The sequence below is a fragment of the Globicephala melas genome, chromosome 9 (assembly GCF_963455315.2).
Source record: "Globicephala melas chromosome 9, mGloMel1.2, whole genome shotgun sequence".
Lineage (NCBI taxonomy): Eukaryota > Metazoa > Chordata > Mammalia > Artiodactyla > Delphinidae > Globicephala > Globicephala melas.
The window spans coordinates 56,071,101-56,082,799 of NC_083322.1; positions in this window are offsets into that span (position 1 = coordinate 56,071,101).

Below are 11,699 nucleotides of genomic sequence, written 5' to 3' on the forward strand. Positions count from 1 at the left end.
CTCTACCCCACTTATGATTGTTTTAAAAAGAAAGGAAGAGGAGAGAAAAGAAAGGCAAAAAGGAAAGAAGAAAAAGGAAAAGAAGGAAGGGAAGGAGAAAAGGAAAGAAGGAAAGGAAGAAGGATGGGAAGGAGAGAAGGAAGGTGGGAGAAAAGAGGGGTCTGCACTGCAGAGACAGAGAACCACTTAATCATCAACATTCACAATTGGTCAGGACTTACTTGGAAGAATGACCCCTTCTAGTGCATTCCCTGACTTCAGCTAGGGGCAGATTTGACACCCCAAATGATTGTGAATATTTCTTACTTTTAAAGACAGAGCAGAAAATTCCTCAACTTCACTTGATTGAGAATCTCTGTCCATAGTGTAGAAACAGAATAGCTGATCATCCTATACTAACTCACACAATGTTAATTTTCAATTACCCATGCTAAGGTTAAGAGAGGAGCAGTGACTTGGATGAGGAACCCCTTTCCACGCTCTTATTTCTATGTTTCTGTTTCTAGAGCCCATCACTGTAAAGCTTGAAGAACTTGAAGAACAGAGTTATGCTGTACAGCCACAATCTCAGAATAGGACAGAACTGAAAGCCCAGCTCTGTCTCCTACCAGATGTGTGCTCTTGGACACAGTACTTAACATTCCTGAGCCTCAGTTTCTTTCTTTGGAAACGGTTATAATCATAATAGTAATGATGATATTAATCCATCCTACCTTGCAGGCCTGTTGTAAGAATTTTAAGACTAGATTAAACCTTAAGAATTGATTAAAAACCTTACTCATAGTAAGTGCTCAATCATGGTTTTCGTTAACCCAGCCTCCTAAGGTAACCCAGAAAGCTAGTGGAGCACAGTGGAGATAAGAACACATATCTCTTTACTTCAAGGTCAGGTCTCTTTACATTACAAAAGGCTTTTGTTAGAGAGTCTCTTTTAACACAATAACTTTGGGTCTCTGATGACTTTACCTGACATTACCATGCTGCTGCTGCCTTGCTTGTTGAGATCTACTGTGTAGTTCAGGAGAGCCTTATGCACACATACTCCAGGATATGAAGGTTTGTTCTCCACATGAGGATGGCGGGCAGTTTATTCCTTCATCCTCACTGGGAAGGCTCACGCCAGAGGAAATGGGATTAAGTTTCACCAGGAGGGACTTAGATTAGACGGGAAGAAGAACTTCCTGACTGATGATTTCCTTTCCTGCAGTCTTTAAAAATAGAAGAGTTCCCCATTTGTCAGTTTCTACGATGCAGGCAGTTAGAATAGATGGTTTCTCAAGATCTCTTTCAATATTAGTATTAATTTTGTCACTGGGCTCTATTTCTAAGATGAACGTACAAATACGAATTGAAGACAATTTAGAGGGATTTTCCTCCCAAGCAATAGGAAATGCTTTTTGTCTTTGTCTCTTAAAAGGCTTATAAAATTATGCAAAACTTCTTTAGCAAGCTAAATAATAATTCATGGAAAATATACAGAAAGAGATTTAGTAAACTATTCTGTGATAAAAATTTACATTTGCATATAGCACGTTAAAATTATTCACTATAGGTATTATTATTTCCTCATTATTAGATATTTGAATCAAACCTAAAAGGGCTAGAACTGGGTCTGAAATCTAACTCGTTGGACTGGGTGGTCTTTGGCGCAATTTGACTTTAACATGTGGGCAAATGAGAATAAATAATATAAGGTAACACTGACATCTAGTGGATTCTTTGTGTTACTGCCACTATTTGAGGTGGAGCTTAAAACCCAGAGCTAGCTTTAATATTTTACAAATTGGAGTGGACGGACCTGAGAGTCCTTTCTCCTTATTTTAAGAGTATATTTTTAAAAAAGTTTTCAAACACATGTTACTACTTAAAATTATCATTTTATTGTTTTCTAATTTAATCTTATTGTAGTAATGGAATGTGATCTGTGTGATGCTTTGGAATTTATTGAGACTTCTTTTGAAAGCTAACCTGTGCTAACTTTTTGGCATTGTTCCACATGCACTTGAAAGAACATATACTCTTCGTTTCTTTGTTGTTTTGTTTTTGTTTTTTGTAGAATTCTATATATACTTGTGAAATATAAATACTGACTCGGTTGTTTAAGTTTTCTGTATCCTAAGGTTTTGGGAGTAGGGAAGTCACTCGATTTATCATATTCTCATACAGATGAGATAAAAATCTTTCTCCATGACTGTGGTTTCTCAACATCATGTTATACTTTTGTTAGGTTTTTGCTTTCTGTATATACCTTAAATGCACACAAATTCATGGCTGTTGAATCTTCTTAGTGAAATATTCTTTTCAATTGTGTATTTCTCTCTTTACCCCATTGTTGCCTTTTGCCTTAAATTCCATTTTATCTAACATGAATATTGCTACAATCACTTTCTTTAGGAAAAAATTTGCTTGTATTTTTTGTCTCTTTTAAAATATTTAACCTTTCTGTGTTCTTTTGTTTGAAGTGTGTCTCTTGTAAACCATACATGGCCGGCTTAAAAAAAAAAAAATCTGAGGATCTTTGTATTTTAATAGTGAGTTTATTCTCTTTCCATATATTGTGATTATTTAAACTTATGTCCACCACCTTATTTTGTGTTCTTTATTTACTGTTTTATTTTTTGAATTTTATTTTTCTTTTTCCCTATGATCTATTGAATTGATATTTTTAAAAATTCTTTTCTCTGCCATTTTAGGATACATTGTATTCCTGTTTTTCTTTTACATATTGTCTTTTACTTTTAGCTATTTTTATTATGAGATCATTCAAATATACAGATAAATATATGATGACCTATATGCCCACCTCCCAGCTTTAAGAAGTTTTAACAGCTCTAACATTCAGCTGGAACTGCTTTAGATTTATTAAATAAGAAAGAAAATTACAGATTCGGTTGAAGTCCCTGTGTACCCCTCAGTCTCATTTTTCTCTCTCTCCCTCTCAACAGTTAACCTCTATCATGAATTTGATGTTTATTAATTCCATGAACGTTTTAAAAATTTATTCTATATTTTCTGGCTAAACAATATATTTCAATAGTTTTAAATGTCTTGCTGGTTAAAACATTTATATAAACGATATTTCTTTGTTATCAGCATTATGCTTTTGACATTCATTCATGTTGTCCTATACATCTGGTTCATCATTCTCCTGTTGATGAATGTTAAGTTTTTTCCTAAGTTTTCCTTATTTCAAGCAATGTTAGAATGATGTTCTTTTACATTTCTCTATGTGCACATGCGTAAGAATTTCTTTAAAGTAACTTTTCTGATTTTTGTATCCCCTAAAATAATCTTGACGAACTATGTCGTTCCTTGCACATTTTAAAGATAATATTTAAGATTTTTCATTTCAAATTTGAATAGTGGCAAATTATGTGATTTTTGGTTTATTATAAATATTGATATTTTAGAGTACAGCTAGTTGTTCAGTCTAAGGAAAGAGGGAAATTCCAGAAAGAAGCTGCTGCCACATGTTGATGTTTCTTTTTGAATTAAGTCTAACATTCAAGTCGATTTCTGTAGGTTGAAACTACTGAAGAACGAAAACAAAATTGCCTCAGGCAAAAGACTAAAACAGTAAATACAGAGATCTCAGACTCCAGAGCTTGCAGAATCTAAAAATAAATAAAGAAAAAGTATCTCTGGACAGGTAGAAAGCTCATTGTGCGAACTTCATTCTAATTAGCGATGAGCTTGGAATCTTGGAGAACTATAGCAAAATCAAAGGGCTTCTCCCCTTCTCCCCAGAATGCTCCCATTCACAATGGAATAGAAGCCAAAAGAAAGGAAATTATCGTGGAGATTCATCTTGATGCAAAGGTGGGTGCCTTTATTTGTAGATACAGTGCCCTTCTTGCAGCTGAATGGTTTACTTCCTGACAAGACACATTTAGTATTGTCATTCGCTCATATTTACTAGCAAACACTAGCCAGTAAATCATTTCTGGCTATAAAAACGTGCCTGATTTATGTGCGTAACAGAGCCCCATAAGTATGACTATTACAATGGCAATAGACAGTTTTTTTGTGTTTTTTTTAAATTTTAATTTTTTTGGCAATAGACAGTTTTTAAGTTCTAATAGTTTCCTTATGAGCATTTTTGAACATCATTTTAAAAGAGACAGAGAAAGTTAGTGAATTGGCAGATGTCAGACAGAAGAAGAATTTTTTATTTTGCTTTCCATACCAAAGAGTCTGCTTACAACAAATTTCATCAAACAAACATTTTGGCATGGAGGCAGAAGAGCTGTGGCTTAGTGGCATTTAGGGTCCAGTGGACTTGAGTGGGCATTCGTTTTTGCCTCTTCCTTGTCATGGAGGCAACTCTCTCTCAGAGCCCCAGTGTTTTCTTCAGAAAAATGTGGATGCTATTTTAAGGCTCAAATAAGATATTTTGGGTTGTAAGTGTAAAGAGCAAAGTACTAAAAAAGGAAAATACAATAAAATACAGCTGTTCAAATGTCAAAGCAGGTTGATAGACACCGCCATCAATAGAAAGAAACATAAAAAGCACTATCGTATATCAATAGTAGTCTGAAATTGTACATTGTTTTTTCTTCACCTTAAACTCACATTTCCATTCTACTTCACAGAGATTTATCCTAATGCATTGTTTGATGTTTGAAAAATATTTTCTCAATCGCCCTATCATATTTCTCTATAACAAGAAATATGATAAAATATGAATCATTTTTCTCTGAGAACAAAATGCTTGGAAAGTTAAAACATTTTATTCTGGATTGAGTTATTAGCACTGTCATTAGTAGCACAAAATTGGTCAAGGCACATAATTATTTTGGTGAATACTTATCAAGAATAAATGTTAAAATTTTATTAGAAACATATTTGACAAGATATACTTGAGTGTTTTTTCAGTTTATATAACCACGAAAAATAACATTTATTGATAGAAAGATATGAATTTAGCATCAGTTCTGTTACTGCTTTTTATTGTTATAGCTGAAGCTGCTGAAAATCTTGTTCACATGGAAAAGTGAATGGAGTGTTTCTCTAAAACTATGTCAATTATTTGAACTTATGATAAGTTATACTATAAAAATAATGTAATCTATCATAAAAGTTAATGATCTGGCAACTCAATTATGTCTGCATTCAATTTTATTGAATGGAAAGATTTGGAAACAACTTGACTTGCAAAATATTTTGTTATATGGTTATTATAATCATTCACTTTCTCTGTTTCTGGGAAGTATACCAAAAAGGTTAGCAGTCCAATGGAAAAACTATTAATTGTGTTTGTTGATCTTTTACTTAGAAGCATCTTGTTTAACTCAATATAACCAGAAAGTTTTGGGAAAATAAATATATTGTTAATTTCAGTATAGCTTTGCTAATTGTAATTTTTTATAAAATGCTATAATCTCATGTTTTAAAGATTTTCATCAAAATCTTAGAACTATAGATTTATCTAATTCAATTCATTGAAAATGACAACCTGAAATTTAATTTGCCAATCTATCAGCCAAATTAAACTTTCTGTCAGAAAGTGTGACTTTAAATTTTAGAATCAAATATATGTTAATACACATTCCAAGGTATATTATAAAAGCCAGTGAAAAAATAAAAATGCATCTTGTAAAACAGACTAATAGAAGAAGACAGGGTTAATGTGATGTGGTTCTAACATAAATTATTCTTTTCATGTCATAATATAAAGTAGGACAATAATGAAGCCTTTCATTCCTTAATCTGAACTAACACAACATAATATGCAGCCAAAATTACATGTGTGAAGCAAAGATAAACAATGATGTGGGATTTCTTTTGGTAAGAAAGTGAGTGTGTGTGTGTATGTGTGTATGTGTGTGTGTGTGCGTGTGCGTGTGTGTATTGAACTCTGGTTTTACCTTCTGGAAATAATTAAGAATTATGTAAAAAAATTAGAAATAACTTTAATAATCTCAATAGACATATCTAAACTTTTTTCTCTTGATTTAATAAAAAATAAGGGTATATTTGCCGTAAATACATTGGACCACATTTTAACGGGAATTAGAAACAAATATTTTATAAGGTGATATCAGATCATCTTATATAATGTTACATAATTTATATTATATAATTATGTAAGTGGTATAAATAATTCATAATATAATTTGCTAAATATGCTTTAACTACCTCGTGGAATATTTATTCACTAATTTATTTATTGTTTAATAGAAAATAGCTTTTACTCTGGTCCAAGTGCTCTACAAATGTTCACTGCTCTGTCTCTCATAACAACCCTGTCAGGCAGCTACCCTAATTATTTATCTTCATTTTATAGCCGAGGAAACTAAGGCCTGGAAAAGTATCTTGAACACTCACACATGTAGTGACAAGCACAGTAAGTTTATAACAAACAACCTACACTCAATCTGAAGGATTGCCATAAAATTGTCATCCCTAAATTTCATGTAGTATATTTTGAAACATTAGGTGGTCCTGAATATCTTTCCACTTTCTTTTAAATGAAGCAGCAACATTAGCTTGTCTTGCTTCAGCTGTTCAAAGACGCATTTCTTTTCAGCTGAGGGTACTTCCTAGGATTTTGAGACTAGCCTATATAAGTTAATGACATTTAAATATGTGAAAAGAGCCTTTTTGGCATTATTTCCTACTAATGTTTTCCTTGCACCACTCTTAAGGGACTTTTCCTCAAGAAGAATTCTTTGGCAATAGGAGAGGGACTGAAGAGATGAAGTCATTAAATGAATGTTATCTCTCCCATCTTCTTACACCACAATTTAAATTCACAACATCCCAACATGTGCCAAAGTATCCTGTTCCTAACGCTTGGCTTCTCTATCTTAAAAGAAACATGTACGAGCCAGAAAAAAGACTTTGGTTTATGGTGCATTGGTCAATCATTAAAGAAGAAACCAGTATTTCAAACTGCTGTTTTGTTTGGTGCCCTGGAGGTTTCTACACCAGGAGCAAGTTACCATAATAAAGTTTAGAGTGAGCAGGGTCATGTCTCTGAATCACTCAGGATAGGCAATTTATGCTATAGTGACAAACAACCCCTACATTTCAGTGGCTTAAAACAAGATTTAATTATCTCTCATCCTACATGCCATCTTAGATTAGCTGGGGCTCTGCTGAACATTATACCCACTCTGGTACCCAGGCTGACATAGCTGTTTCCATTGGGGTGTTGCTAGTTATTGTAGCAAAGGGAAAAGAGCTCTGGAGTGGTTTGCTTTGGTAATTCAATGTTCTGAACATTGTAAATTGGGCAGAGTGTTTGTAAAAGGGGAGGATGGGGCTTCCCTGGTGGCGCAGTGGTTGAGAGTCCGCCTGCCGATGCAGGGGACGTGGGTTCATGCCCAGGTCCGGGAAGATCCCACATGCCGCAGAGCGACTGGGCCCATGAGCCACGGCCGCTGAGCCTGCGCGTCTGGAGCCTGTGCTCCGCAACGGGAGAGGCCACAACAGTGAGAGGCCCGCGTACCACACAAAAAAAAAGGGGAGGATGAACCTGAGAGTGAATGGAGTAGGCATTCTTTTAGGTAGATCACTTTTAGGAAGAATAGACATAAAAACTGAAAGTTTAAAACTGATTTCTTTCTCCATGCCCTGGTATGCATTGGAAGGCTTTCACACACCTTTAAAAGATACAAGGTCTCTGGTTTGAAGATCCACAGTTCAAGGGACTATAGGAAGTGGAATTGCTGGGTTAGAACACGCACGCCTTTAACTTTGTAATATATTGAGAAATGATTGCACGAGTGTTTGTTCCAATTTTCATGTCCATTGTCAGTGAATGAGTATTGTCTTTGTCCTACATCCTTGCCAGCACCTACTATTGATGGTCTTTAAAATTTTTGCCAATCTGATGGGTGTGACTTATCTCTTTATTATATTAAAATTCACGTTTTCTTCTTTGCTACTGAGTTTGAGCATCTGTTCATACATTTATTGGCCATTCAGTTTTTCTCTTCTGTAAATTGCATTTATTGTTTCTTTGGTCCTTTTTTCTACTGCTGTTTTGGTCTTTTTCTTGTCATTGTGTAAAATAGTTTTATATATATTTATGCACTTTTATCTGTTATCTCTGTTGCAACTATTTGTCTCTAATCCCTTGTTTGTTTATTGTCTTTGTTTAAGGTATATTTTTCCTTATTTAGAATCAATATATTAATATCTCCCAAATTTATAACTCCAGCCTAGACGTCTCCCCTGAACTCTGGGCTCATTTACCCTTCTGTTTACTCAGCATCTTCATTTGGATGTCTAATATGCATCTCAGACTTACAGTAGCCAAAATGGAATTCCCTATTTTCCTTCCATACCACCTCCATCTGCAGTCTTTCCCATTTCAGTTACTGGCAGATTCATCCTCCCAGTTAGGTTGAAACTGTTGGAATTATCATTCATTGTTCTTATTCTCTCCCAATCCATATCGAATCTGCCAGCAAATTCTGTCGACTATACTTTCAAAGTGTACCCAAATCTGGGTACTCTTTGCCATCTCTGTTGTGATCATTCTTTTGGAAGCCACCATCATCTCTGGCCTGTATAATCACAATAGCCCATAAGCCCCTGGCTACCCTCTGACTCATGCCCTGTTCTTTCCCACTTGCTTATGCTGCTCCAGCTACACTGGACTCCTTTCTATTCTTCAAATATGCCAAGCCTGCTCCCGCATCAGGGTTTGCACTTGCTGTCTCCTTTTCTGGTTATATTGCATGTGACCTGCTCTCTTGCCTCCTTCAAGGCACAGATTCATAACACCTTAATCACCATTATAGTGAGGCCTTTCCTGAGCACCCTGTTTTAATTGCCCTCCTCCCCATACACTTCCTGGCCTGGCATTCCCTATGCCCTTTTTCTGCTTTATTTTTCTCCATGAGTTTAAGCTAGGGATATACTACATGATTAACTTATTTCTTTATTCTATGACTCCCTCTATTAAAATTTAAGCTCCAGGAGGGCAGGAAATTTTGCATTTTGTTCAGTGTAATATCCTTAGCATCTAAAACTAATGCAGAGTAGGAACTCAATAATCCTAGTGGAGTGAATGAATAAAAAATCTTCTTTTATGCAGGCAAATGTATGTATATATTTACTTTTATGGCTTCCACTTAGATTGTACTTTAGATTTGGTTCCAATCTTTTTATCATTTTGCAATTCATTTTTTTAATATATGCACTTTTTTATATATAAGAGGACCTAAATATACTGAGCCAATTTCTTACAGATCTGAAGGGAGAAATAGGCAACAGTACAGTGATAGTAGGGGATTTCAATACATCACTTTCAATAATAGATCATCCAGACAGAAAATCAATAAGGAAACATTGGACTTGGACTATACTTTAAACTACATGGACCTAACAGACATTTACAGAACATTCTGCCCAATAGCAGCAGAATACACGTTCTTCTAAAATGCACATGGAGGGACTTCCCTGGCGGTCCAGTGGGTAAGACTCCACGTTCCCAATGCAGGGGGCCTGGGTTCGAGCCCTTGTGGGGGAACTAGATCCTGCATGCATGCTGCAACTAAGAAGTCCGCATGCCACAACTAAGAAGTCTGCATGCCACAACTAAGGAGTCTGCATGCCGCAACTAAAGATTCCACATGCCACAACTAAGAACTGGCACAGCAAAAGTAAATAAATAAATAATAAATTAAAAAAATATATAAAGTGTACATGGAACATTCTTGAGGATAGATCATATGTTAGATCACAAAACAACTCTTAAAAAATTTAAGATCACTTAAATCATATCAAGTATCTTTTTCTAACCATGATGGTATGAAACTAGAAATCAATAACAGGAGGAAACTGGAAAATTCACAAATATGCAGAAATTAAACAAAACACCCCCGAACAACCAAAAAGTCAAAGAATAAATCAAAAGGGAGATCAAAAAATATCTGGAAACAAATGAAAATGGAAACAACATACCAAAACTCATGAAATGCAGCAAAATCAGTTCTAAGTGGGAAGTTTATAGCAATAAATGTCTACATTAATAAAAAAGATCTCAAATAAACAAGCTAACTTTACATGATTATATATCATGATTAAGAGGGAGCTACTCTTGGGACGCAAGAAAGTTTCAACATACAGAAATCAATAATAGAATGCATCACAATATTAGAATGAAATAAAAATCATCTCAATAGATGAAGAAAAAGCATCTGACAAAGTTCAACATCGTTTCATGATAAATATTCTTAACTAATTAGGTATAGCAAGAATGTACCTTAATATAATAAAGGCCATAATGACAAACCCACACTTACATCATACTCAGTGGTGAAAGGTTGTTCCTCTAAGATCAGGAACAAGACAAGGGTGCCCACTCTCACTACGCATACTCAACATAGTACTGGAAGTCCTAGCCAGACCAATTAGGCAAGAAAAAGAAATAAAGGCATTGATTATTCTTTTTCTCTTCTGTGTCTTTGCAAACCCCTCCTACATTCATTTACATGTTTTTAAGCTTGCAAATCACATTCCTCACTAGAATATAATTTCCATGAGGGACATGTCTTCATCATCACTTTATCCTGAGGGCCTAGAATAACATCTGACACATGGAAAGTGTTCAATTATATTTGATGAGGGAGTAAATGAATGAAGAGGCAGTATGATCTGGCAGAAAACATACAGGTTTTGATATAGAATCAAATCTCTGCTAAACCAGTTACTTGTGTGACCCTTACAAAATACTTAACCTCTCTGAGTAGAGTTTTTCTTGCCTATTAGGCTAGGAAGAGTGTACCCACTTTGTGATATTAGAATTTAGATACAAACATAGGACAGGAGATACCTGGCTTTGTAAGGGTTCATGTGAAAAAGATGGGAGTGTTATAGTTGATTCGATATCAGTCGGGATGATGGTGTGTAGTAACTGCCAAAAAAGAAGGCAGGTATAGTCTTGGTGACGTTAATCAGTCTAATGTCTTTAGCAAAGTAGTCAGTGGGGCTCAACTGGTCAGAACATGTCTCCTGAATTGTGTTCTATACCAAGCATAAATTTTAAGAATGACGTGAAAACTGAAGCACAGACAGAAAAGGGCTACAAACATGGTGAGGAGTCTGGAAACCATCAAATGTCTCAGAGGAATAGTTTTAGATCTGGTGGTGATGGATGATTTTTGTGGAGAAACTAAGTAAAGGCATGATTACTGTTGGCTAATATTTGAAAAACTTTCCTGTAAATAGGGAGGGGAACTGTTCTTTGTTCTACAGGGAATGCTTGGCACTAGCTGGTGCCATGCATAGGGACACACATTTTGACTTAATATATGGAAAAACTCTCTTAACAGGTGGAGTGCCTGATAAAATGGTGCCTTACCTTTTACCTGAAAGCATTCAGGTGGCTGAGTGATGACTTGTCAGGGAAATTAGAGCAGGGCTTCCAGCAGGGAAGGAATATTGGACCAAGTGACCTTTGACAACCCCTTTCAACTCCAAGTTTCTATGATTCCATGACTCACAAATTGGAAGCCACTAAATAATACCAGATGGTAACTGTTGAAGGCTGATTACTACTTAGCCTGGGAAGGGTTCCTAGAGGAAGATAAAAATAATTAGATAAAGATTGACTCAGCTGGTGATTGGGATTTGTAAATAACAAAGGAGGCATCCATATTGACAAAGAAACAGATCATCAGAGTTTTGAGCGGCTATTCATAATAAGCAGCCCTTTATGGGGCATAATTTGAAGTACATCAGAC